Here is a 26,677-nt window from a genome sequence, read left to right as displayed (position 1 = left end):
GAAGCAGACTGCCTGGGAGTGGGTCCTGGCTGCTCTTCCTACTAGCTGAGAGGTATTGAGCAGGTTAACTTAAACCACTCAGAGCTTCAGCTCCTTCCAGTGAATGGAGACAGTGATTCTATCAATCTCATAGGGCCATTGGGAAGTTTGTCTTAATAAATATTAGCTTGTATTATTACTATGTCAGGCACACCCATCCAGGCAAAAATCACTTCTGGGGAAACATCAAGAGAATGAAGAAAGATGACAGAAGCAGTCCTTGTTTCATCTAATGACAAAGAAAGGAAATGACTAGAATCAGGGAGGTCTAAATGTAACAGAGAGGAAGCTTCAGCACTGAGCCAAGAGTCACTCCGCTCACCGTTTTCCAAGGGAGAGAATTATGGGAAGATGCAGCTTCCGGCATTTAGAAGTGAGAATGTTTTCATCCTCATTGTGAGCCCTATTTTAAATAGTTTGGCTAATTAGGTGATGATTAAATTACACGTCTCCCATATGTTTGTGCTTTCTTCTATGCAGAATATATCTGCCTGAAAAGTTGTAGGTGAATTACGTGTTTGTGAAGGAATTCTTTGATACTTTGCACAAAATAAGCACTCAAATGTATCGAACAGTAGGGGCTTCCCAGGTGGCACTAGTGGTAAAGAACCTGCCTGCCAATGCAGGCAGACAGTGATAGATGCAGGTTCAGTCCCTGGGTCCGGAAGATCCCCTGGAGAAGGGCTTGACAACCCACTCCAGTATTCTTGCCTGGAGAATCCCATGGACAGAGGAGCCTGGCAGGCTGTAGTCCATGCGTTCGCAAAGAGTCAGGTGCAACTGAACATGCGTGTATTGAATGGTAAATTACTTTGCAAAGCCGATAATAATAACACCTAACATGTTCAAACAGGTACTATGTGCATCACAGGATTATCTCATTTAATCATGTGAAGTTGGTGCCATTGTTTTCTCCAGTTAACTCTTGAAGACACTGGAGTCCGTAGAGCAATGAATTATTGGTACTGTCAAGATCTCTCTGTCGTCTCTTTGTTTGCATGTTTTGACTTTTGTTGTTCGGTATTCTTAGAACAGAATGCACCTGCAGGAGAAATGATAGAAATGACTTTCAATGGATCTTTAAATAGACGTGACTGCTGAAGCATCAGGAGGGATGGCATATGGCTGAGCTGAGGATAGGAGCCATGGAAATAGTGTGGCGACTCTGAGGACGATGGGCAGAGAAGGGACGATAAGGAGAAAGAAGGAGGCAGACTAAGCTGGATCTCCCTGTGAAAGTTGACACAGAGAGTGCCCCGGCAGAGCAATTACGAGTAAGCCTGAAGGATGTTGGCCTTCTCTTCACTGAAACAACACTAGCCCAATATAAATGGGCCCAGCCAACCTGTCCAGCCTTATCTATTATTCCCTCCTCTCAAGGCCTACTTTCCGAGAGCAGTAAACTACTAATATGCCAACTAATATGTAAACTAGTAGTATGCCAGAAAATACTCTTTCTTTTCACATGTCTGTTTTTACATACAGTATACCCTCTATCCGAAATCCCCCTCTTCACAGCTGTTTCACTTAATAAAGCCACTACTTACTTTGTACGCATTCTCTTGCCAAATACTTAACATAGATTATCTCTAATTCTTATACAATTCTGTAACGTAGGTATTACTATTTTCACTTTGCAGATGGAGAAAGAGAGGTCCACCAGTTACATAATGAATCCAAGTCTACACAATTAGATCTAGGGCTAGAATGTAGTTCTGATTTTAAAGTCTGTCACTTTCTCCTTTTCCCTTCCTTTAGAAATTCCCAGTTACTCTTCTAGAAGCAGCCTGAATACCATTTCCTCTGTGAAGGCTTTGTAGATTTCCTCAGATAACGGTATTTCCTGATAGTCTTGTAATACTCTGTGTATGTGTGTTCAGTTGCCCAGTCTGTCTGACTCTTCGTGACCGCATGGACTGTAGCCCGCCAGGCTCCTCTGTCCATGGAATTTTCCAGGCAAAGAACCCTGGAGTGGGTTGCTATTTCCTACTTCAGGGGATCTTCTCCATCCAGGGATTGAATCCGCATCCCCTGCGTCACCTGTGTTGGCAGGCGGATTCTTTACCATTGCGCCACTCGGGAAGCACTTGTAATACTCTGTACATGGTACCTACTGTGAATATATCTACAAAAATACCTCAAAAAGAGTATTTACTAAAGTTGTATTTTAATAATATGTCTACATGGGGGCTTCCCCGTTGGCTCAATGGTGACCTACCAATGCAGGAGACGTGGGTTCGATTCTTGGATTGGGAAAATCCCCTGGAGAAAGAAATGGCCACCCACTCCACTGTTCTTTGCCTGGAAAATTCCATGGGCAGAGGAGCCTGGCGGGCTACAGTCCATGGGATCTCAAAGAGTAGGACACGGCTGAGCAACTAAACAACAGCAATAGCTATCTTGCTCTCCAGATATGGGTTCTATTAAAAGAAGGGGGTATATTTTTACATGTCTTTATAATTGTATCTTCCCTCTCTCCCATCTTCCAACCAAGCCTCCCACATTGTTCATCATATTATATGTCCTTAATAAATTATTATTGAATTAATGAATAAATTAATTAATGCTAAGGAGCTCATTTGAGAAGCTGTGAACTTCCTCCTCTGTCAGATTATTGATTCTGCCTTGAAGTATGTTCCCTGTCTGCATCCCACATGAGAGATGAGCACTAACCAGATGGCCAGTCATGGAGGCATCCTTGGAACCCAAAGCCCACTTCTGAAACCAGTGGCTGGAAATGATTGGAGACCATACAGGCCCTTGGCTACCTTTTCTGTGGCCCCAGCAGCAGCAGCAGCACCAAAGCTGAAGACTGTGTGAAACTGAATTAACTCTTCAGGATTTGACCTGGTTGAGAGGTCCTCAGCCTCCCCAATCCAAACTCGATTTATAGTAATTGCTGAGTCACCTCATGTCAACATTATTCAGCACAGATACTGGGCTGCTCTGACTGATGCTTCTTCCAATATATATTGCAGCCAGACATCCAAGCCCCAACACTAATCTGAAGTTTATGACTTAATAAAAGTAGAATCACTTGACCTATCAGAGGTTCCCCCACATTTTCTGTCAATCATTCCCTGGTGATTGTGTCAGTCTTTGACCTACCTTCTTTTAGATTCCATCCCCCTCTCCTCCTTCAGAACATGACGTGGTTTGTTTCCAGAATGGTTGTCTGGAAACATGATTAGAGAGAACGGAGCAAGTCTCCATCAGTGAAAGGGTTAACATCCCTTCCCTGGGGGCTGACCAAAGCTGAGCTCCCACCCCGGCGCAGATAGAGACGTCTGTTCAGTCACAACAGGGCAGCATGGGCACCCCACATCCTGAAGAGGCTTGTACACCAGCCATAACATGCAATGGAATAAGTCATTCAGCTTTTATTCTCAAAGCTGTTTTACAAAGAACATAGACTTCTTGCTAAAGTGACCATTTATCCTGGTTTATGCCAGTTGTCCCAGCGTCACCCTGTCCAGGCTTGCATTTATCACAAATAGAAGTGTCCAGGTTTGGAAGATGTAAGCTTCCCTGTTCCTGGCTGTCTCTTCATCCAGTCCCAGTCCACTAAAAGGACAGCTGTAGCTAGGAAGTGTATATTGCCCTGTGCATCCGGGCATGGGAAGAAACCCAGCCAACAAAGGGCAGGCGATTCAGCAGATGTGTGTAAACCAATGGGGATCTCATCAAGTCAGGCAGACCCGGGTCCATGCCCAGGCAGCGAGGCTGCTGCTGGGCATTATGGAAGAAGGTCCATCTCAAGGTGGCCCCTGTCACCACAGAGGCCCTTCTTGGAGCTTTTAGGAGGCTGTGCTTTTTTTCTGGATAAAGCCATTATGTAAATCCTTATGAAGGAGCCATTAACTGATTAACAGCTGAGTATAAATTAGCTTGTATGATTAAGTGATTAATACCTATTGTGAACTAACAGAGCCGGAAGAGAAAAGAGTCTGATGAAAAGAGACTAAATATTTAGCCTGTGCCATTATAAGGTTTTTAGGTAGATGTGTGGCATCTCATTTGGATGTGATTTCTTCTACTGTTTCATCAGAGGGAAAGAATAAATAATGACAGGAGGGGGGACCTATTCCGAGTAAGTCAGACTTGTAGACATGCTGTCTACACATCGCATTAACCCTCCCAGCAGCCCTTTGAGGAAATAGCTGGTTTCCCCACATTATACCCTTACACGTGAAGTGGTGGGACTTGGAGGGACCAAGCAAATTGTCCAAGATGGCAGAACCAGGACTGAGAGCCAGGATAGACACAAATTCGCTCACAGGGTCACTAGTGATGAGAAAATTAAAGAAAAAGTGTGACTTGTTCTTCAAAGAGTTACAAGAACTGGGGATGATTGAGAAAGTGATGATAAAGAGGAGAATGTGAAGTGGGTGATGGTGATGACTAGTTAAATACTATGTGCCAGGCACCCTGCTAAGCTTTTCACATTTATTATTTTATTTAATCTTTATAAAATGCCTGTGTGGTAAGTGTTATGAATCTAATTTTTGCAAATGAGAACATCAAGACAGTGACTGAATTGTTGTGCCAAAATTTGAGTTCAGTGCTTTCTGATGACCAAAGAGCTCAGCCTTTCTGTGTTTCTGGCCTCTTCCCTCACTGACCTTTGGTCTGCTGCAGCGAGACCCAAGGACAGGCAAAAGCTCCCAACTAGAGCCTGATGCCAAGACACCTTGAAGTGACAAACCCTGGGAACAAAGTTGGAGGTAGAACTTGCTGTTCTCCATCAGGATTTTGACTCAAAAAGAAAAATTCTGAGTAATACGATACTAAAAAAAAAAAAAAATAGTCCAACATTAAATCAAGTGCCTAAATTAATTAAATATAACATAAAAGTATAGAATTGGATCTAAGAATATGTATTTTCTTAAATTTTATTCTCTATATCATTTATATAAATAAAGATTGGGAGTCATGTGAAGCTAATTTAATTGATGACTCTTGAGATGAGGAAAAAAGATAACTGAACACTTTTATGGTCTGTTTTAGGAAGAGATTGACTATCCAATGGACAGATGAGACCTTTGGGTGCTGAGGGGTGAGGATCCACCAAGAAAAGTCCAGAATGAGGTGGGTGTGCTGAAATATAGTTTAGGGATGGGGACAGAACCAAATCCAGACTATTTTACTTGAGAAAAGCAAATCAATGCATGAGTACAAAATGAGATGTTATGGTTGCTGCTCAGGCAGTAAACCATGTCTGCCTCTTTGGGACACCACCAACTGTAGCCCACCCAGCTCCTCTGTCCATGGGATTTCCCGGCAAGAATTTTGGAGTGGGTTGCCATTTCCTCCTCCAGGGATTCTTAACCCAGGGATCAAATCCATGTGTCCTCTTTTGACAGCTAGATTCTTTACCACTGAGCCACCAGGGAAGCAAAATGAGATAGTAGTAACTTAAAGTGAAGACAAAACCTGTCCTAGACAGACCATCATTGCCCTCAGCACCGGAGCATTAGCAAAATCACTAGGTGGGGGAAACTCCCTTTTTATTCTTCCTATTTCAGTTTTCAGTCTCAGTTTTCACTGAGGTTCAAGTGCTGAGGTTGCTGCTGGAGATCCCAAAGCTTCACTGACGGAACACTTCGCCCTTGCTTCAGGCTTCTACCCCCATCATCAGACTCCGAACCTTTCTTTGGGGATAGATTTTGCCAGATAAACAAATCCATGCAGATCCTTAGCAAGTCGCTATTAAATGTTAAAACAGGAGTTGCTTCAATCCTTAGATATGCTACTAATGCTGAGCCTTTTATAGATGAGGGAGAGCTGGTAGGGGACAGTTTTGGGGTGCTGCTCTGTGCAGTCTGGATAGATCCCTGGGGAGGTTCTGAGCCAGGGAGAACTGGGGCTGCTGGCAGGACAGGAGAGTGTGTGTGTGGCGGGGGGAGCGCTGAACAGATCAGCAGGTAGAGAGTCTATCTCTAGCATGATTCCTACAGATGCTCAAGACATGTTGGTGACCCCAGCCTTCTTTTCTTCAAAAATTTGTGTCACAACCCCATTTGGATAAGGATTTAGAGGAGGAATCCCCGTTGTTTGCCACAAACCCCTGAGCTTCTTGTAGGCAGGAGCATGTCTTAGCCCACATGGAGCCAGCGCCTTGCTCACACAGGTGTCGATGCTGATGCCATCAACCCCCGTGACAAGAAGAGCTCAGAAATTATCCCTCCTTAGCTAGTGGCTCAGCTCTATTACCGGGATAACCTGGTCATCTGTACATCTGCATGCCAGATTTTTCCTCCTACCCCTAAGCATTTGGGCTCTGATTTTTCATGTATCTCTAGATATTTTTAAATTTCATTACATAAATTCTTGTAATCCACTCATAAAATAAGTCAGTGTGTAAATAAAGCAATAAAGTGTTCAGATTTGTTGGATTATCACAAGATATTACCTGGCCCTTTAACAAGCTTTTTATGTAGAAAAATGGTACTGATGAACCAACCTATTTACAGGGCAGGCATAGAGACTCAGGTGTAGAGAACGGTTTTGTGAACGCTATGGGGAAGGAGAGGGTGGGACGAAGTGACAGAGTAGCACTGAAGCTTGTACACTGCCATGTGCAAATAGCTAGCTAGTGCGAAGCTGCCGTATGACACAGGGAGCTCGGCCTGGTGCTCTGTGACACCCTGGGGCGTGGGATGGCTGGGAGGGAGGGAGGTCCAAGAGGGAGGGGACATTTGTCTACTTACAGCTGATTCAAGTTGTACAGCAGAAACCAACACAACATTGTAAAGCAATTATCTTCCAAATAAAAGTAAATTTAGAAAAACTTTTAAAGAGAAACATGACGATATTATGACAGGTCATTGCTGGATCTCCTGTTTGTAACGTTATGTTAGAAAGAGACCACCTAGGCTTACATGTGGGTTACACAATTTCCCTTGGAATTGCCATCTACCTGGTACTTTTTTTCTTCACTTAATGCCTTAGGAAATCTCTGCTAACATCCTCTGACAAAAGTGAATGCCACAAATGTATTTGAGCTTTAAATTTTTCAATAGTTTCAAATAAGGTTGAAAGCTTTCTTACCCCAAGGGATGGGGCATCAATTCTGCAGAAAACTAGGGCACAACAGCATCAGGGGACCTGGTCCCTGGAGCAGGAGAGCAGGTAAATCAGAGCCTGGTTTGTGCCCAGTGTTGGCCACGCTGTCCCTGTCACTGGGGTTGGAGCAGCTGAAGCCAGGTGGGTGAGGAGCAGAGCGGCTGTGAGCTCTCTAAGGTGGCCAGATGGCAGGGAGCTGCCTGCTGGGCACGAGATGGCCAGCATAGGCATGGGCACTTTTTGCTGGAATTTGCTTTCTGTTATCAGGGCGCCAGGTGACATGGGTCATCTTCCGCTTCAAGCCAAGTTACAGGACAACAGGAGAAATCTGCCACCTGGCCGAGACACCTCGGTGAACAGCCCTCACATGGGCTGAGTTGCAAGCCGATTCTCAGAGAACAGCACTCTCTCCTGTCTGGTCCTCAAGGGCTCCTCCTGTCCAGTCCTGTGCAGGAGCTCAGCCGCCTGCAGGCCTCTGAGCATCAAACTTTAAGTTCCTTGGCCAGCTGACCCTTCCAGCAGACCCTGAGGTGTCTCACAGTTGTGCTGCAGACCATAACTCCATCCTCACCCCACGCCCACCTCACTCCCCCACTCACCATCTGTTTTCTTGTGTGTACTTCCTGAAGGAATGTGAGTCACAATAGATTTAGCAGGGGTTGAACCAAATGACTTTACAAAGAAAGACAATTTCATATAATGAAAAATAGTTTAGAAAAGAGAAGGTCAAGGGTAAGAGTGCTCTCTGATGGAGGCCAAAAACTCTTCTAGCCGAGGACTCAGGCTCCATGACTTGAACCAGGAAGGGAAGGATTTCAGTGAGATTTGCTCAATAGCAAAGTAGCCCAGATCCCTGGGTGGGGAAGAGCCCCTGGAAGAGGACATGGCAACCCACTCCAGTATTCTTACCTGGAGAATCCCATGGACAGAGGAGTCTGGCAGGCGACAGTCCTTGGGGTCACAGAGTCAGATACGACTGACGCGACTTAGCACAGCCTCTGTCTGGGCTTTCCTGGCGGCTCAGATGGTAAAGAATCTGCCTACAATATGAGAGACCCGGGTTCAATCCCTGGGTCAGGAAGATCTCCTAGGGAAGGGAATGGCAACCCACTCTGGTATTCTTGCTTGGAGAATCCCATGGGCAGAGGAGCCTGGTGGGCTACAGTCCATAGAGTTGCAGTCACACACAACTGAAGCAACTGAGCATGTATGCATGCAGCTCTCTAAGATTAAAGACTGCAGCTACTTTTTTTTTTTTACCCAAAATGCCCCAACAGTCTAGCAACTTTTCAGTGACTGGCAGGTGCTATAAATAACATCAGAATCGGAGAAATGAACCAGGATCTTACCATTACTCAGCCAACCCTCTCCCTTTAGTGAGCTCAGGCATGCATGAGTGTTTGGTATGTATCATGGAATTACCCCACAGATTTTATTGTGTGTTCTAAGTCACTTCAGTCATGTCTGACTATTTGCAACACTATGGTCTATAGCCCATCAGACTTCTCTGTCCATGGGATTTTCCAAGCAAGAATACTGGAGTGGGTTGCGATGCCCTCCTCCAGGGGATCTTCCTGACCCAGGGACTGAACTTGCATCTCTTGGGTCTCCTGCATTGCAGGTGGATTCTTTACCTCTGAGCCACCAGGGAAGCCCACAGATTTTATTAAACTTTATCAATGTTTGCAATATGTTTTTGGGCCCTCCCTTCCCCTCCCATCCCTGCCAATAATTGAGAAAGGCCCTGTGATATGCAAATCATGGTAGAGAAAAAGGATAGTCAAGTCCCATAAAGGGAATGGTGAGCTTCATTGATCTGAACTCCAGATTGTGGACAACAAACTTTCAAGAACAGGACTGGGAACTTTGGTTCAGTATTATTAGTCCTGTGACACCAGTCCTCTGGTCTTCACAAATACATATTTAGGTGTGTTGAGAATACATTCGGCCTAAAGTAAAGGGCCCTTAGGAGGCATCATCAATCCAGGAATAAGACTAAAGATAAAAGGATAGTTAGAGGACCCTTGGGGATTGTCCTGTTGGGGCTAAGGAGAGTTGTACCAGCAGGGGCGGGCAATAGGGTCCTGCAGACAGGAGAGTGACAGGAGCTTGAGGAGTCTCCTAAGGAGGCACGAGATGCGTGGGGTGGGGTGTACTTGCAGCCTTAGTAGGACACGGCCGTGGGGGCCAGGCCTCACGTGCTCGTGTGTGTGTGTGTGCTGCTGGGAAGTGGCCAGGTTCTGACCCCAGTGGCCAGGTTCTGATCCCACCTGCCCAGCAGGTGGGAGAGGATGGGCAGAGCTGCCCTGCATCCCAACCCAGCAAGGAGAAGCACGCAGACGGGGTGAGTGAGGGTGAAGAAGAGGCCAGCCAGGTCAAGGCCTTGGAGACTGTTCTCTGCTGGGCAGGTTCTGTGAGAGCACAGAGCCCTTGGCTTTCATCACGTTGGCTTCCGCTTGAAGGTGTCTGGCAGTCTGACAAGTACCAGGAGCCTTGGGGTGTGTGCTGTGGTTGGAGAACAAAGCTTTGAGCCACTGGAAACTCAACACCCTCGTGGGCTGGATGCCCTTGTCTGGGGATTCTCTGAGGGAGAAATCAGAAACCTCGCAGCAGCATTTCTGTCATGCAGAGGCTCCAGGACAGTTGCCCATGAGGAAGGAAACCCTAGGCCCAGCTGGATGCACTGGTCCGGAGCTGGAGCCAGGTGACCCTTGGGAAGCTATGACTTCACAGGCACCGCTGGCTCTTCAAGGAGAGCTCGCGAGTCGCTCAGGAGAGGGACGAGCTGAGCACTTACCTGGAGCCCCCCGCCTTGCTTCCTTTGCTTGGCTTCCTCAGACTTCCTCAGTTTTCCAGTTTCCTTACTTCATTCTGTCAATGGAAGTCTTATCTCCTATAAATAATTTTGTAACTTCCTTTATCCTGAATGTAAATGATGGAGAAATCTTACATATTCCAGAAGGGCTGATAGTTTAAGAAGAGCAAAACCTTGACCCAATGAAAGGAAATATTGGTGGGTCAAATAAAAAGACCTGAATGCCTGTGTGTTCAGTTTAGAGCATTTGAGAAGATACACAGGTTTGTCTATTGGCCTGGATTGGTGGGTGGGGGGGCAGACGTTTAATCTTATGTGAAAGGAGTGGGCACAGCATTTTGGGGGTGTGGTGATGTCGTGTGGGGTGGTGGACTGGACTGGCAGTCAGACTGCCTCCCTCTCAGGCTCTCCATTTCTGATCTGTCAAGTGAGCGAGCTGGTGCAGGCAGATGACATGTAAGAATTCTGCAGCTCTTGAAGTCAACAGTTTTTCCCATCAGGTGGGATCTGTCATTCTGAACCTGGAGAAGCTGCTAAGCACCTGGATCAGGTGCCATATAGACAGAGGCCCCATCAGAATGGACCTGAGAGTTGCTCAAGCCTTTCAGAGTAAGTCAACCTGATACTTATTCCTGGCAGTGTCTTTTCAAAGGTGGGGGAGGAGCACGTGACCGTAAATATGGGGAGAGGGGTGATCTCCTCTGTGGCTCCTGGCATTGACCCCAGTTCAAGACCAGCCTGTAAGAGTTGGTATCAGCGATACACAGCTTGAAACTTGATCCTTTCCTAGGGAACAGAATGGGGGTGCAGTTCCCGAGAAAGCAGACTGTGAACAGAAATTAGCCTTCACCAGCTGCTCCTGCAATTACATTTAAATTCAGTTAAACTAATTTCTTACACTTGATAAAAGCAGTTGTCTTTCCAAATTATTCTTAGACTCTTCTACTCCAAACACAGTATAAATATACTACAGTCAGGTTAGGAAGGTCTTTCTTGCTGGGTCTCTGTCATGCCTGTTCTGCTGGCCCTGTGCTGGGACACAGTTGTGTTTTTTTTTTTTTGTGAAAAGCTCAGAAAACTCAACTGCCCTATTAGCATAAGAGTCTGTGACTCATTGACTCACAGATTGTAAATCAGACTAACATTGGATTTTAATTAATTATATTAATTTTAGGGGAAACAACAAAACTGAAAAGTCTGCAGTGCTTCATTTACTGAGAAAGTCTGAAATGTCTTTTATTTTTAGCAAGAGCCATAAAAACATCTCATACCGAAATAATGTAAAAATGAAGGAAGGGTTGTATTACTCAGCGTGATCACGCCCTTTAAAAGGCTTTGACATTTTCTTTATTTTTGTAAGTTTTTTTTAGAAAGCAATATATGTATATATATATATTATATTACATCCACATATGTATACGGTACACCAGACCCTCTCTGTAACAGTATTCACCACTGACTGTAATTCAGTATAAAGTGTTTCTCTCTTAGAGCCTCTCATAGGGAGGCTAATTGCTTGAATTATCATAAAGAACTTGCAAATAGTTAGCTTCATCAAAGAGACTGCCCCATGGTAAGAAAGGCCAAAATACTTGTTGTATACACATATACAACTTATTCATTATGTATTGTTCATTTGCGTTCATTGATTTCCTCAAGCTAATGTATATTAGCACCTACTATGGGCCTGGCACCTGTGCTGGTGCTGAGAGAATAAAGTGGAGGTAAACTGGGTTAAACCTGGTTAAGCGGTTTCATAGATTTAAGGACACAAGGCTTTGGGAACAAGAAGGGAGCATCTGAGAGCACCTGGGAGCAACGGGAAAAACTCAGATTTGGCAGTGCGAAGGAAAGTCAATAGTGAAGATCTACAGTTTTCAGTTCAGGGAGTAGCTATCACCTGCCGTGTGTGTGCCAGATGCTGGCCAGGTGTTTGGGAATCCAGAAATGAATAAGCTAGACATTCATCACCTTTTTGGAGTTTACAGTCAAGTGGGAGATGGTAATCAAATAACACAGGGATTAACTTGCTATTTTGGTAAGAGCCTTTAAGGAAAAGTACAGGTGCTTTAAGAATATACTTTGTGGGGGAAGCAAAGCTATTTGTTGAAAGTAAGGACAGGTTTCCCTGAGGAGGTGACACTGGAGCAGAGATCCGACAGATGAGGAGAGAGGCCAGCCAGGAGACATGGTGGAAAGCGTGTTCCAGGCAGAAGGAAAAGATAGGCACGGCATTACTAGGTGAGGAAGCTTTGTTTTCTAAGAGCTGAAAAGCAGCCAAAGAGATTAAAACATAACCAGGAGGGTTACTGTCCTAAGATCAGGGCTGGAGGAGCAGGCAGGAACTAGATCATATAAGATTTAGACTTTAAGATAAGAGCAATAGAAGCATAATAACATATTCAAAAAATAAAGATTAAAAAAAAGGAATTTGGGGAGGGGAATTATGAATTTAAAAGTGCCTAGCACTGTGCCTGGGATTTAAAAAAAAAAAAAAATCAGTCACTCTCTTTCTATTCTAAGCTTAAATCATTTTACTAGGCTAATAATCTATGTACTTTGCAACTTTGTCTTGGGCTCAGGGAGTGTATTGTGTCCTGTCAGTTCTGATTTTGATTCCTAATCTAGTTTTTTTCAATTTGTCCCCAGCCTCTGTGACAACCTATGATTTACGCTATGGTTAGCCACTTGCATGATAGAATAGCTTGTTCATTCAATTATTCATTCAACAAATGCTTATTCAACACCCCCTTTGTGCAATGATCCACTCCTCATTGAGCTTACAGAATCACAAAGGTACAAGATATGTGCATGTAAGTTACAATATTGAACATTTTCCTGGAGGACCTAGACTGTGCACAAAGGCAAGAAAAAAGAGGTGGGAGGTAAGTGTATGCTCACAGGAAATCCAAACCTACAGATAAATTATTAGAACTAATAAAGAGCTTTTCCAATAGCTAGATACAATAACAATACACAAAACTCAGTTGTATTTGAATAAATCAGCAAAAAATGTAGAAAAATGAAGTAACTAATGTAAATATATATGCAAGAACTCTATGGACAAAATTGTAAAACTGTGTTGAGAGATATTGAAGAAAATCTTAAAAAATTGAGAAATATACCATATCATGGATGGGAATATCCAATATAGAAAAGATACTAATTTTCCCAAATTGATTTATGGATTTTCTATAATCTTGGACTTCCCTCATAGCTCAGTTGGTAAAGAATCTGCCTGCAATATAGGAGACCCAGGTTCGATTTCTGGGTTGAGAAGATTCCTGGAAAAGGAAATGGAAATTCATTCCAGTATTCTTGCCTGGAGAATCCCATGACAGAGGAACCTGGCAGACTACAGTCCATGGGGTTGCAAAGAGTCAGACACAACTTAGCAACTAAACCACCACCACCATGTAATCTGAACCCTAGTCAAAATCTAAGCAAGTCTTTTTTTGTTTTTAAGAATTTGACAAGTTGATTCTAAAACTTAAATTCTAAAAAAGTACCTCACTGTCTCGAAGAAAAAGAATGAAGTGAGAGGACTTGCAAGACACTAGATTTAAGTTACAGTCTTGGACTCCAAAATCACTGCGGATAGTGGCTGCAGCCCTGAAATTAAAAGACACTTGCTCCTTGGAATAAAAGCTATAACAAATTAGACAGCATATTAAAAAACAGAAACATCACTTTGCCGACAAAGGTCCATATAATCAAATCTATGGTTTTTCCAATAGTCGTGTATGGATGTGAGAGTTGGACCATTAAAAAAGGCCAAGTGCCGAAGAATTGATGCTTTTGAATTGTGGTGCTGGAGAAGACTTTTGAAAGTCACTTGGACTGCAAGGAGATCAAACCAGTCAATTCGAAAGGAAATCAACCCTAATACTCTTTGGAGGGACTGATGCTGAAACTGAAGCCCCAATACTTTGGGCACCTGATGTGAAGAGCCAACTCATTGGAAAAGACCCTGATGCTGGGAAAGATTGAAGGCAGGAGAAGGGGGTCACGGAGGTGAGATGGTTGGATGGTATCACTGATTCAGTGGACATGAGTTTGAGCAAACTCCAGGAGATTGTGAAGGAAAGGGAAGCCCAACGTGCTGTTGTCCATGGGGTCTCAAAGAATTGGACATGGCTTAGCGACTGAACAACAATAGTAGAAGCAATGTGATATTAGCATAGAGATAGACAAACAGACCAATGAAGCCGCATAGAGAGAACAAGAAAAGAATATGCATATGCATGGGCACTTGATATCTGATAGAGGTACATGACAGCTCAGTGAAGGAAGGAATGCCTGTTCAATGATGAATTCTAAGTGGATTAAAAGTCTAAATGTGAAAGGTAAAACTACATTTAAATCGTAATAAAGGGCTTCCCTGGTGGCTCAGCGGTAAAGACTCTGCCTGCAGTGCAGGAGATGCAGCAGGAGCCGTGGATTCAATCCCTGGGTTGAGAAGATCTCCTGGGGAAGGAAATGGCAACCCACTCATTATTCTCGCCTGGAAAATTCCATGGATAGAGGAGCCTGGCTCTATGGGGTTGCAAAGAGTCAGACATGACTTAGTGACTAAACAAGAACAAACAGAGTATTTTCGTACAAGGAATATAAGCAAAATCTCCTTGAATAAGATTTTAAAATGAAAGATTTATTACTTTGGCTACATTAAGGGCTTCCCTGGTAGTTCAGAGAATAAAGAATCTGCTGCAATGCAGGAGACCCAGGTTCAATCCCTGGGTTGGGAAGATCCCCTGGAGAAAAGAATGGCTTGCCTGAAGAATTCCATGGACAGAAGAGTCTGGTGAGTTATAGTCCATGGGGTCTCAAAGAGTCAGCTACGTTAAAATAAAACACTTGTGTTTATCAAAGGATACCCTAAAAATAATGAAAGGTCAAACTTTAGGGTGGGAAGATATAAATGTTAAGATATTTGTAAAACATAGCTGGCAATAAATTCACAGTATATGTAAAAGACTGCACCATATGAATAAGAAAAACTCAACCCCCCCACCCAAAAATGGGAAAAGTCCACAAATTACAAGAGAATAAATCCAAATGGCCAATAAATATATGTAAAACATTTTAGTAGTAATGAGAGAAATGCAAATTAAAAGCAGAAAGAGATAACACTACATATCTATCATATTGGCAAGAATTAAAAAGTTTGATGATACCAAGTATTGGCAAAGATGTGTAATAATTAATAAGAGGATGAGATGGTTAGATAGCATCACTGATTCAATGATATGAATTTGAGCAAACTCTAGGAGACAGTGGAGGACAGAGGAGCCTGGCGTGCTACAGTCCGTGGGGTTGCAAGGAGTCGGACATGACTCAGTGACTGAACAACAGCAGTGTAATAATGAGAAGTCTCAAACACCGGGGAGGAGGGTGCAGTATAAATTGGTATAGCTGCTTCAGAAGACAATGGGCATTATTCACTACAGTTGAAGATGTACACAGATTACAACTCAGTGTTTCTACCACTACATGTGTCCCAGAGAAACTCATGTAGGTGCACACCAGGATGATGTATGCCAGAATATTTAAGGTAGAATTGCTTGTAATTACTCAAAATGGGAAATAAGCCAAACAACCTTCTGCAAAGAATGGATAGATAAATTGGGATGTTAATACAAAAGATCAGGTTATCAGTAAAAATAGATGCAAGTATTTGCAATAAATGGCTCTCAAGTAGTGTTGACCCAAGATATAAAATGAAAGACAACATGCAAGCTGGTGTCTATTCATAAAATTTAAAAACAGGTAAAACCAAACCGTATTGTTAATGGAGACATATCAAAGTGGTAAAACTATCAAAAAAGCCAGAAAAGGGTTATTACAAAAGTCACAACAGCAGCTCTTTCTAGGGTAGAGAAGAGTGATATTGTTGGTGAAGGATGTCTGGAGAGTTTTCAGACATCTGGCAACATTCAGATTCTTGGCCCAGGTGGCAGGTACATTGGGTTCACTTTATTATGTTGTGTTGAATTGTACCTATGTTAAAGTTTTTTTTTTCTGAATTAATATCAAGACAAATTTTTTTTAAATTGTATGTATAATTTGTGTGTTTCCAAGGATTTTCTGTCTTCCGGAATTACTCTTTCCTTGAATAATCAAATTAGAATGTCTCCATCATGTGTGACTATGGGGTTAGAGTTAGGGCTAGGATTCATGAAATGCTTTAGTCTGCTGGTCATTATAAGTGTTCCAAATGCTGCCAAAATGCTGCCCAGGGCTGTACCTGCTACCTGACCACTACCCATCCTTGCAATGATGATGCTGTAACCAAGCAGCCTCAACACAGGGGACCCGGTGCTCTCCGCACAGCAGTCACCAATCTTCTTGGTCTTGCAACCTATCAGAGAGGTATTTTGGGCCTTGCATGAATGTGTGAATATTTACTTATTCATAATTTTTATACATTTTAAGCTAACATTTCAAGTGGTTGTAAACCCATATTTTAAAAATGTTCACTTGTGGTCACCATCTTGACAGATCTGATTAATTATCATTATTTTTTTCCTTTAAATGAAGAGCCATTTTCTTGGGATCAGTTTGTCTGTGTTATCAGCATTAACATCAGTCTCTGGTTTCTTTGCCAGAGAAGGCAATGGCACCCCACTCCAGTACTCTTGCCTGGAAAATCCCATGGACAGAGGAGCCTGGTAGGCTGCAGTCCATGGGGTCGCTAAGAGTTGGACATGGCTGAGCGACTTCACTTTCACTTTTCACTTTCATGCATTGGAGAAGGAAATGGCAACCCACTCCAGTGTTCTTACCTGGAGAATCCCAGGGACGGGGGAGCCTGGTGGGCTGCCGTCTATGGGGTTGCACAGAGTCAGACACGACTGATGTGACTTAGCAGCAGCAACAGCAGCCAGTTTCTTTGCAGGATTTTTTTTTAAGTATTTGTCCATTTTTTATGAGAATGAATTTAGATAAAACTGGATTGTATAGTCCATAACCTCACTCAATTGCCCATGTGTAAATTACAATACATGTCAATAGATCAGCATAATGAGTAACACTATATTAGCTATCTTTTGCAAGTGCCCTCAAAAACTTGGTGGCTTAGAGACTTCCCTGGTGGTCCAGTGGTTAAGACTTCGCCTTCCCATGCAAGGGGTGTGGGTTCAATCCCTGGTCTGGGAGCTAAGATCCCATAGGCCTCATGGCCAAAAAACCAAAACATAAAACAGGAGCAATATTGTAACAAATTCAATAAAGACTAAAAAAAATGATCCACATAAAAAATTCTTAAAAAAAAAACAAACTTGGAGTCTTAAAAGATGTATTGTCCTATAGTTTCTGTGTATCTGAATTCCAGACTTGAATTCATAAGGTGACTTTGCTTCACAGTCTCTCATAAGGTTGAAATACCATCCTGGGCTACAGTGTCATCTTAAGGCTTGCTGGGATGGGGACAGGAAAGGCTAGTTATTTACTTCCAAGCTCACTAATGCAGTGATTGGCAAGCCTCCATCCTTGCCAGCTGGGCTCTCCATGGAATTGCCTTACAACATCCTGCAGGTGAGCAATTCAAGACAAAACCCAAGACTAGCAGCCACAATTTGATCACAGGGCTGAGCTTCCAGGCAGAACCAGCGTCATGGGCATGTGACCTGTGAAGTCTCACAGGGCCCTGGGCTTAGAAGGGCCCTATATTTGGTTTAATGCTCTGATATACCATCTTGAAATGCTTGATAATTCTTGAACAAGGAACTCTACATTTTCATTTTGCACTGAACCATACAAATTATGTAGCAAGCCCTGTACTCCAAGAAGGAATGTTTTTGCTGAATACCACTTAACTCAAATTAGAGCTGTATTTCACCAGGTGAGGACACCTGAATGAGGACAATCAGATTCTCTCTCAGGAATTTCTACCAGAGTCAGAAACTGGGAATGAGTCAAGTCACAAAAATGAGAGAAGTCTGGAGAGAGGGTCCAGAAAATGCTGTTTCTGAAGTCACCAGAGCAATGCTTGTTCTTCCCAAGACATTCAGTTCTTCCTTGGATTCCGTGATCTATCTCAGGCTCTTCGCAGTAAATTTCTCTTTTTGCTTCATCTAGCTGTGGTTCGGTTCTGTTCCTTGTAACCAAAAAATCTTAATGGATTTAACCAACTTTGTTGGCTAAGACTGCACAATAGTTTCCAACTAGTTGATGATGAGCTGAAAAGTTAAATGAAAGTGTTAGTCCTTTAGTCATGTCTCTTTGCTACCCCCATGGACTGTAGTCCACCAGACTCTTCTGTCTATGGAATTCTCCAGGCAAAAATATTTTTCTTGGGCTCCAAATCACTGCAGACAGTGACTGCAACCATGAAATTAAAAAATGCTTGCTTCTTGAAAGAAAAACTAGGATAAACCTAGACAGTGTATTAATAATCAGAGACATCACTTTACTGACAAAGGTCTGTATAGTCAAAGCTATGGTTTTTCCAGTAGTCATGTATGGATGTGAGAGCTGGACCATAAAGAAGACTGAGTGCCAAAGAACTGATGCCTTCAAACCGTGGTGTTGAAGAGTCTTGAGAGTCCCTTGGACAGCAAGGAGATCAAATCAGTCAATCCTAAAGGAAAGCAATCCTGAATATTCATTAGAAGGACTGATGCTGAAGCAGAAGCTCCAATACTTTGGCCACCTGATATGAAGTGCCAACTCTTTGGAAAACCCCCTGATGCTGGGAAAGATTGAGGGTAGGAGAAGAAGGGGGTGACAGAAGATGAGATGGCTGGATGTCATAACCAACTCAATGGACATGAGTTTGAGCAAGCTCCGGGAGATGGTAAAGGACAGGGAAACCTGGCTTATTGCAGTCCATGGGGTTGCAAAGAGTTGGACATGACAGCGACTGAACAGCAACAATGAATGAAAATTGAAAAGCAAATAAAACACAATAGAATGTCCTAAGTGAGATGTAAAGTATGAAATCCACATACCAAGAACAGAATGCTTTGAAAAAGGAACAAAGCAAATGGAGAAGCAGTGCAATGGAGGCAAGAAAGCGCTGGTGTGTTAACTGTAAAATTAAAAAAAGTAAAAGTAAACTTCTGGTTAGGAGCTGGCCCTTTCCTCTGTGTGGCGTGGAATTAAACATTTTAAAACTCAGGATCTGGGTTTACTCTCTCCCCGCAGGAAAGCACCATGAAAGAAAGTCAACCTTTAGAGAAGAGTGAGAAAGTAAACAGCAGACACAGAAAAAGAACATGAGCACAGCTGTATTTCCAGTTTCTTTCCCAGTTCCTATTTCATGCTCCTTGAGGAGTCCCACTGCCTTTGGCTTCTGTGAGATATCCCAGGAGCTTATTAATAAAATCCCCATCTTGGTTCAAACTAGGTCAAGATGGGTTTTGTAAGGCAGAAGACTGAAGAGTCTTAACTAAGACAACAGGGCTGGGAAACTGGAAAGCGACCCAGTCTTGAGTCCCTCAGGATTGAACATAACTAAACAAAGGTTCAGAGGAAGGATCAACCCTAGTGAGAATCTTGAGCCCTTGTTACTGTGGTTAACTTTTCCTAAACACTACACTGACATTCAAATCGTAAAGTTGGACAGCAGATCCCCACATGCAGTGTTTCCTGCATTTACATTTATTTTCTTAACATCTTGAAAGAAAGATGGGGCTCAGCCTGCCAAATCTCTAAGCACCTTATAATAACCTATTCAGACATCATATGGAAGGATTAATTTAGCTACTTCACACATTAATATAGCAGCAAACAAACTAAACTACCTTTTCATGTATCAGAGGCAGCCTGGGAATTTTAAATGCAACTGCGGATTTACCTGAAAGTAATATATTTTCATCCTTAAAGCCAAACTTGGGGGGGAAAAATACAACTTAAAGAGCTCAAATTAGCAATTTGACTGGAAGAAGATTACATCAGTTCTCTTCCCTCCTCAAGATGTTTTCCCCAAATGTCCTTCCTTCACTTTGCCCTCTGGAAGAAAACAAAGTGCAAAGGAGACTTGGCATGTTTTGATCCAAAAGAACATTCGTGGCCCTGGTGTGATCCAAGTAAAGAAGAGAAATATAATTTTGGCGGGAGAAAAAGAAAAGGTAAGTTGTCGAGAAAATGGGAGATTTCACAAAATGAAGGATACGGATATTGGGGGAATGGGTCACGGGGGGAATGATCATCAGGCCAGCTTTGCCTTTTCCAAACACAGTGATTATATTTTTTCCTTGTGGATTTTGGTCTTGTTGGTTTGTTTGCTTGTGTTTCAGCTTGAGACAAGTTGCCTTCTCAACCCAGCCACAGTCCCTGAATTTGTTGTTTAACCCAAATCCAATTGAGAGTTGCAGCAAAGAGAAGAGGAAACATCTCACACCCAAGTGGCCCGCACCATAAACAAAGGGGAGCCTTGCTGTGCCAACTCTTGGCTTGGGCTGGGCCCAGCGGGGAGCTGGAGTCCCTGTGCCAGGGTGAGGGCAGCCACTGAAGCAGATGCTGGGCAACTGAGAAGAACTATTGATTTCAGTCGCTCAGATTCCTCAGGGCAGCCGCCCACCCCCTCCCTCTGGTGGGAGGGCGGAGGTAGCTGGGAGCTGTGTTGCCCACCACTGCCCATCACCAGCTTCTGGCTTCAAACAGGAGGTTTGTTAGGAATCAGCATTGTCTCTTTATGAAGATTTATGGAGAAGCTGATGAACATTAGGCTCCGAAGCAGAACTCAGGTGAGCTCTCTCCCCTAGGTGGAGGATTCGGGAAGCTGGTTTGGATGATCAAGAATGATTCCCTTTACCCCTCTGGTTCCCATTGGTAGCCCAGCCCTGGGCTTGGCCCAGGAGGAACAGCCAAGGTGAAACATGCATGGTTTTCTGGCTACATCCATTCTTCTTCAGAGAGAAAGAGAGAGACTGGCACTTTTTGTGGCATCTCACACAGAGGGGAAAGGCCAAGATAAATGGATAGTTTCGAGGTCATTAGCTTCCTGAGCTCACAGTTTGCTTTTCTCTGCCAGAGGACTGCTTGGAGAGGTTATAAATGTTTTGCGGCTGGACCAGGGGAGTCCATTGTTGGACCTGGGGTTCTGAGACCTGCTGCCAGTGGCAAATTTGGACTCTGGGGCTGTGGACTATGCCTTCCTTTCCTTCACAAACTTGTGCTGAAAGAGATGGAGCAGTGAAATGCAGGGTGCAATCTCTGGGAAACTCTAGATCCCCCAATACAGAGTTCTTTCTCAGCTCAGTTGTAAAGAATTCATCTGCCAATGCAGGAGACAGGGGTTTGACCTCTGGGTCAGGAAGATCCCATGGAGGAGGAAATGGCAACCCACTCCAGTATTCTTGCCTGGAAAATTCCATGGACAGAGGAGTCTGGCAGGCTACAGTCCAGGGAGTCACAAAGAGTCAGACATGACTGAGAGACTGAGAACATGTATATGTGTGTGTATATATATTCACACACACACACATATATATATACATTTATTTGTTAACATATGTATTTTTAAAAATTTCTTCTTTTTGTTTTTTAAAGAAAAGATAGTCTTTTTCTTTTACATCACTCCTCTGGGTTATATCCTTAGAGAATCAGTTACCAGGTCAAAAATATAGATCTTTCGCAATCCATATTATCTACTACCACTCAGTTCTCCAAGAAACAGAAGTCAAATCCTGATGCATAGTATTTGTTGTTGTTCAGTCGTTCAGTTGTATCTGATTCTTTGCAACCCCATGGACTGCAGCACGCCAGGCTTCCCTGTCCTTCACCATCTCCTGGAGCTTGTTCGAACTCATGTCCATTGAGTCAGTGATGCAATCCAACCATGTCATCCTGTGTCGTCCCCTTCTCCTCCTGCCTTCAATCTTTTCCAGCATCAGGGTTTTTTCCTAATGAGTCGGCTCTTTGTGTCAGGTAGTCAAAGTATTGGAGCTTCAGCTTAGGCATCAGTCCTTCCAATGAATATTCAGGATTGATTTCCTTTAGGATTGACCGGTTTGATCTCCTTGCAGTCCAAGGGACTCTCAAGAGTCTTCTCCAACACCACAGTTTAAAAAGATCAATTATTCAGTGTTCAGCATTATAGTGTTGCTAACAGTGTGTAAATGAAGGATCAGTGCAGGTTTTTATCATTTTTCATGTACTTTTGGGAAGGCTGCCGTCTTCCATGTCTGTTTTTTGCTCTAGTTGCCTTTTCTCCCAGACAGTCATATTTTCCAAACCCCCTCACATATATCCTGTTTCCTGTCCCCACAACTTGTCATTTAGCACCCTGTGCATTTGGCAAATGGCTGGTGTAACACCAGCTGCCCAGAAGACTGGCCTCGATGAAGTGGCTGCCAGTTTAACAACCACACCTAAAGCACGACCTCCAGATGCAGAATTGTCAGGCAAGAAGGCCTCCTTACTTCTGCTCAGCGCTGGACACTTTCCTAAATTCAGCCTCAGGGTGTAGTTGGTGAGCTGATGAGGTAGGAGGTGAGGCACTGACCATGGCTCAGGTCCCCTGGCTGAGCTTTTTGGATGTGAGAAGACAAGGGGCGGGAGTGATATGATTTCCAGAGGGGTCTGGCTGCCCCATGGTTCACTGCTCAGAAAAGACCCCAGTGCCAGGCAGAAGCAGGCGCACAGCTCCCATTGAGACAAATGGGGACAGGCAGTTCCTCATACATTCTGCAGGACTGAAAATGTACAGCAGGGTGTTTTATTTCACATGGAGGAGGACTATGGATAGAGCACTCACATCAGAGATACCGTGCAATGTGGCGCCTTCCTGGGATTCTAGATCCACTGAGAACATCATACAGTCCCTCACTCGTAGAGTTAATCACTTTTGGATTCAACCAGGGAGCTGCTGCTGCTGCTGCTAAATCGCTTCAGTCATGTCCAACTCTGTGTGACCCCATAGACGGCAGCCCACCAGGCTCCCCCGTCCCTGGGATTCTCCAGGCAAGAACACTGGAGTGGGTTGCCATTTCCTTCTCCAATGCATGAAAGTGCAAAGGGAAAGTGAAGTCGCTCAGTCATGTCCGACTCTTCGCAACCCCATGGACTGCAGCCTACCAGGCTCCTCCGTCCATGGGATTTTCCAGGCAAGAGTACTGAAGTGGGGTGCCATCACCTTCTCCGAACCAAAGAGCAGGTACTGATAAAATAAACAAAAACAAATACCTTAGACATGGCATAGCCAGGATCCTTGGTAGCTGTCAGTACCATGTATTTGTCTATAACTGTGGGCTTATGAGTTAGGGTGAACTCTGGGAGTTGGTGATGGGCAGGGAGGCCTGGTGTGCTGCAATTCATGGGGTCGCAGAGTCGGACATGACTGAGTGACTGAACTGAACTGAACTGTGGGGTTATGATAACGTCCATAAAAGTGAGTCTGAGCAATTGAATTTGGGGGAGCTTTAGGAAAAATTTCCAAAGTAGTAGCTTTCCGAAGGAGACCAAGTGGCTGATGTTGGACCTGCAGAACTGGGGCTAGAGCAGTGCTCCAGGGTTTCATCTTCTCTTTAGTCACCTCATCAGATCTGCCCACCACACTACATACCCTGGGCAGTGCAGACAGTGGAAGCAGGTGCGATAAACAGTGTTGAGCAAGTGAGTTAGCAAAGATGTGCTTATTGTCCTCGCTTTAGTGATGAGACTTTGGTAAGGGAAAGTTCAACAGCTGGTCCCAGGGACAAGGGTACTTCACCGGACACCTGGACCAGAGTCAGGCCTTCTGCCTCCAGGCTGGGCTTTTTCTCTTATCCTGTCTTATGAAGCAGTGATGACTAATTCTTGCCCATGCTTAATAGGGACGTTTTTGAGACATTAAAGCAACATAAAGAAGAACTTGTATTTTGTGACTATGCATGGTGGTAGATGTTAACTAGACCTACGTTGTGATCATTTCATAGATATATTTCCCAATAAATAAAATATTGATCATTATATTATACATCTGAAACTAAAATAATGGCATATGTCAATTACAACTCCATGTTTTAGAAAAGGACTTCCCCACTATCAGGGTAGTGTAGCATCAGACCATACCAGGAGAAAGTGTTGGAATCTCTCTCCCGGGAGACTTTTAAAGAAAGAACAGACCAATCACCTTGTCTATACTATATCAGCTAATCACCAAACACCACATAGCATTATGTGGCTTTGTGCTGTTCCCAGAGAATTTATATTTGCAGTACTCCTTGGATTCTTATAACAATGTGTAGATAAAGGTATTAGTGCCTTTACAGAAAAAGTGAAGTGAAAAAGTGAAAGTGTTAGTCACTCAGTTGTGTCCAACTTTCTGTGACCCCATGGACTGTATATAGCCCACCAGGCTCCCCTGTCCATGGGATTTCCCAGGCAAGAATAATGGAGTGGGTTGCCATTTTTTTCTCCAGGGGATATTTCCAACCCAGGGATCAAACCTAGGTCTCCTGCACTGCAGGCAGATTCTTTACTGTCTAAACCATCAGGGAAGCAAAGCAGCCATGCTCTCTCCTTGATCACACAGAAGCAAAGCCAAGATCAGGACACTTAGTATTTCCTATAAGAAGCCAACAGCAAGGATCAGGACCAGGTCTGTGACACTGTAGTGGCCTGGGATCATTATAAGAGCTAACCTTGCTTAAGCATTAATGTGTCAGATATAAACTCATCTGATTCCCACCGCAACCCTATGAAGTGGGCACAATCCTCACCTTCATTTTTCAAGTGAGAAAACTGAGGTGCAGAGAAAACAGTGGCGTGGTCAAGATTTCAACACTGGTAAGCTGCAGAGGCAAGATTTCAACCCAGATGGTCTGATGTTAGACCTTAACCACTAATTGCACACATCTCCAAGGAGAGGAGAAGACGCACATGATCATGGTTATCACATGGCTTCTGAAGGGTCTGCTTGCTTCTTTGAAGATGATATCAGAGTTGCCCCCCTCCCCCAAATCAAGGCAACACCTCCCCACAGAGGTGGGACAGGCTGATACAGGAACCGGCCCCACATACAGGAAGGGTTGTGACCTTCAGCCCTGAACACCCTCAGAGCAGAAAGGAGCCGAACAGTTCAAACTGAACCAGAATAAATGAGAATGAGCAAGGGAAGTATGGTCCCTGCCTAGCCCCAGATGACAGGGTTTTGGGCTTCTCAAAAGGCAACAGTAGCATGGCAGCACCCCAGAAATGGGTGCCATGGTTCAGCATTACAGGGTGTGCCCAGGCTCTTAGGGCGGGTCCTGCAGTGGCCCAATCACCCAATCACCCACACAGACTATATTACCCAATTACCAAACACCACATAGCATTGTGTAGCTTTGTGCTGTTTCCAGAGCATTTATATTTGCAGTACTCATTGGAGTCTTACAACAATGCGTAGATGTAAGTGTTAGTGCCACGAGATAGGTATAGCGGCCCGTGGGCCTGTGTGGTGTCCCTAAGAGAGAAGAGATAGCCCTGCAAGACACAGAAGCACAGGCAGAAACTGTTAATAACTCCGAGACATCAATCGTCAGCTAGTAGCCCTGACACAGTTGGGGACTCCCTGAGCCAAAAGAAAAGAAATGGTTTTTGCATTTTTCCTTGAAACTGCTCACTGTGGGCTGGGAGCTGCCATCCCCCGAATGTCAGAGAGGGACAGGGGTCTGGAGAGTTGCTGGATGAAGTGACTTGGCCCTGGTCGTGGAAGGTAGATTGGCACGGCTCCGCGAGGCCCGGCCTGCCGAGGGAACACGCATGACTGCTCCCGGCAGCAGCATGCCTTCTGACACCGAGCCCGGGGAGGCCTGGCGGTGCAGAGATTGGGGTTTGGCGCTGAGAGCCCCAGAGTTGGACAATTGGACTGTTCACAGTTGGGTCACTTTGGGATGCTGCTCGTTCTGGCTTTTGCTGGATGCCATTTTTGCTTTTCAGAATCGTTTCCCTTTGGGTCCCCTTATCTTTCCTTCTGTTTTCATCCTCGTCTTACGCAAAGGATGAGGCTAAATATTCAAGGATCCTCCACCCTAATATCCAGTCGATTAACTGATTCATTTTTATTAATTCAACCATTAATCAGACATCATTTACTAGCCCCCAACTGCATGTCAGGCCCTGTGCCAGGCACCATATATGCAGCACAAATATGAATAAGACACAGTACCTCCCTCCAGGACTTTCTAGACTGTTTCATCTTGGCGGTCAAAAGCAAAAATCAGTCTCGGCAAGAAAAGAACTAAGCAAGGATCTGTGGACCACTATTAGAGTCAGAAGAGAGGGCTGATTCTACTTACTTCATAAGTCAATTAAGCCAATAAAATAATTAAGGAAATTGTCCGTGGTTGCTGCCCCATGAAGTGACTGTCCTTATCCTTCTCTGTGACTTCAGAGAGGTGAAAGGAGTTGCAATCGGAGTGGATGGGAATCCAGCTCCCTAGTTCCCCTGGTGACTTGTGCCCAGGCTTTCCCAGTTCTTTTAGTCCCTGAGGACCTCAGAGAGGAGGAGGACGTGGAAGTCGGCACACCCAGGCCTTTCACCAGCAAGTAGGAAATGTGGGGAGTGGGTGATAACAACTAGCTGGAGGAAGTATTTTTTAGAAAGGAAATCTCATTATAAAGAATATTTTTGTGAGTACCTGCTCCATCTTGGGCATCTTATATCTATTGTTAGCAGTCTTCAAACACGTCTTCAAGGGAGCATGTTATCTCCATCTTGCATGTGGAGCAACTTGAAACCCAGAGGGGTTAACTAACCCATGCCAGATCTCACAGTTAGTTCAGGACCCAGTGAGTATTTGAACTCGTGGAGCAGAGGTTCCCCAAAGATAGACAAGAGAGTTTGGT

General features: G+C 44.1%; 1 long non-coding RNA gene across 1 annotated transcript in view; it reads left to right on the top strand.

Annotated features, from left to right (window-relative positions):
• The window catches only part of LOC123333706, a 72,989-nt gene that overhangs the window by 7,573 nt on the left and 38,739 nt on the right, over positions 1 to 26,677 (top strand). The window contains exon 2 of the long non-coding RNA XR_006641094.1: positions 5,047 to 5,127. This is a non-coding gene — a long non-coding RNA (uncharacterized LOC123333706). The remainder of the gene's footprint in view (positions 1 to 5,046; positions 5,128 to 26,677) is intronic.

The sequence above is a fragment of the Bubalus bubalis genome, chromosome 5 (assembly GCF_019923935.1).
Source record: "Bubalus bubalis isolate 160015118507 breed Murrah chromosome 5, NDDB_SH_1, whole genome shotgun sequence".
Classification (NCBI taxonomy): domain Eukaryota; kingdom Metazoa; phylum Chordata; class Mammalia; order Artiodactyla; family Bovidae; genus Bubalus; species Bubalus bubalis.
This window is presented reverse-complemented; position numbering and strand designations above follow the sequence as displayed.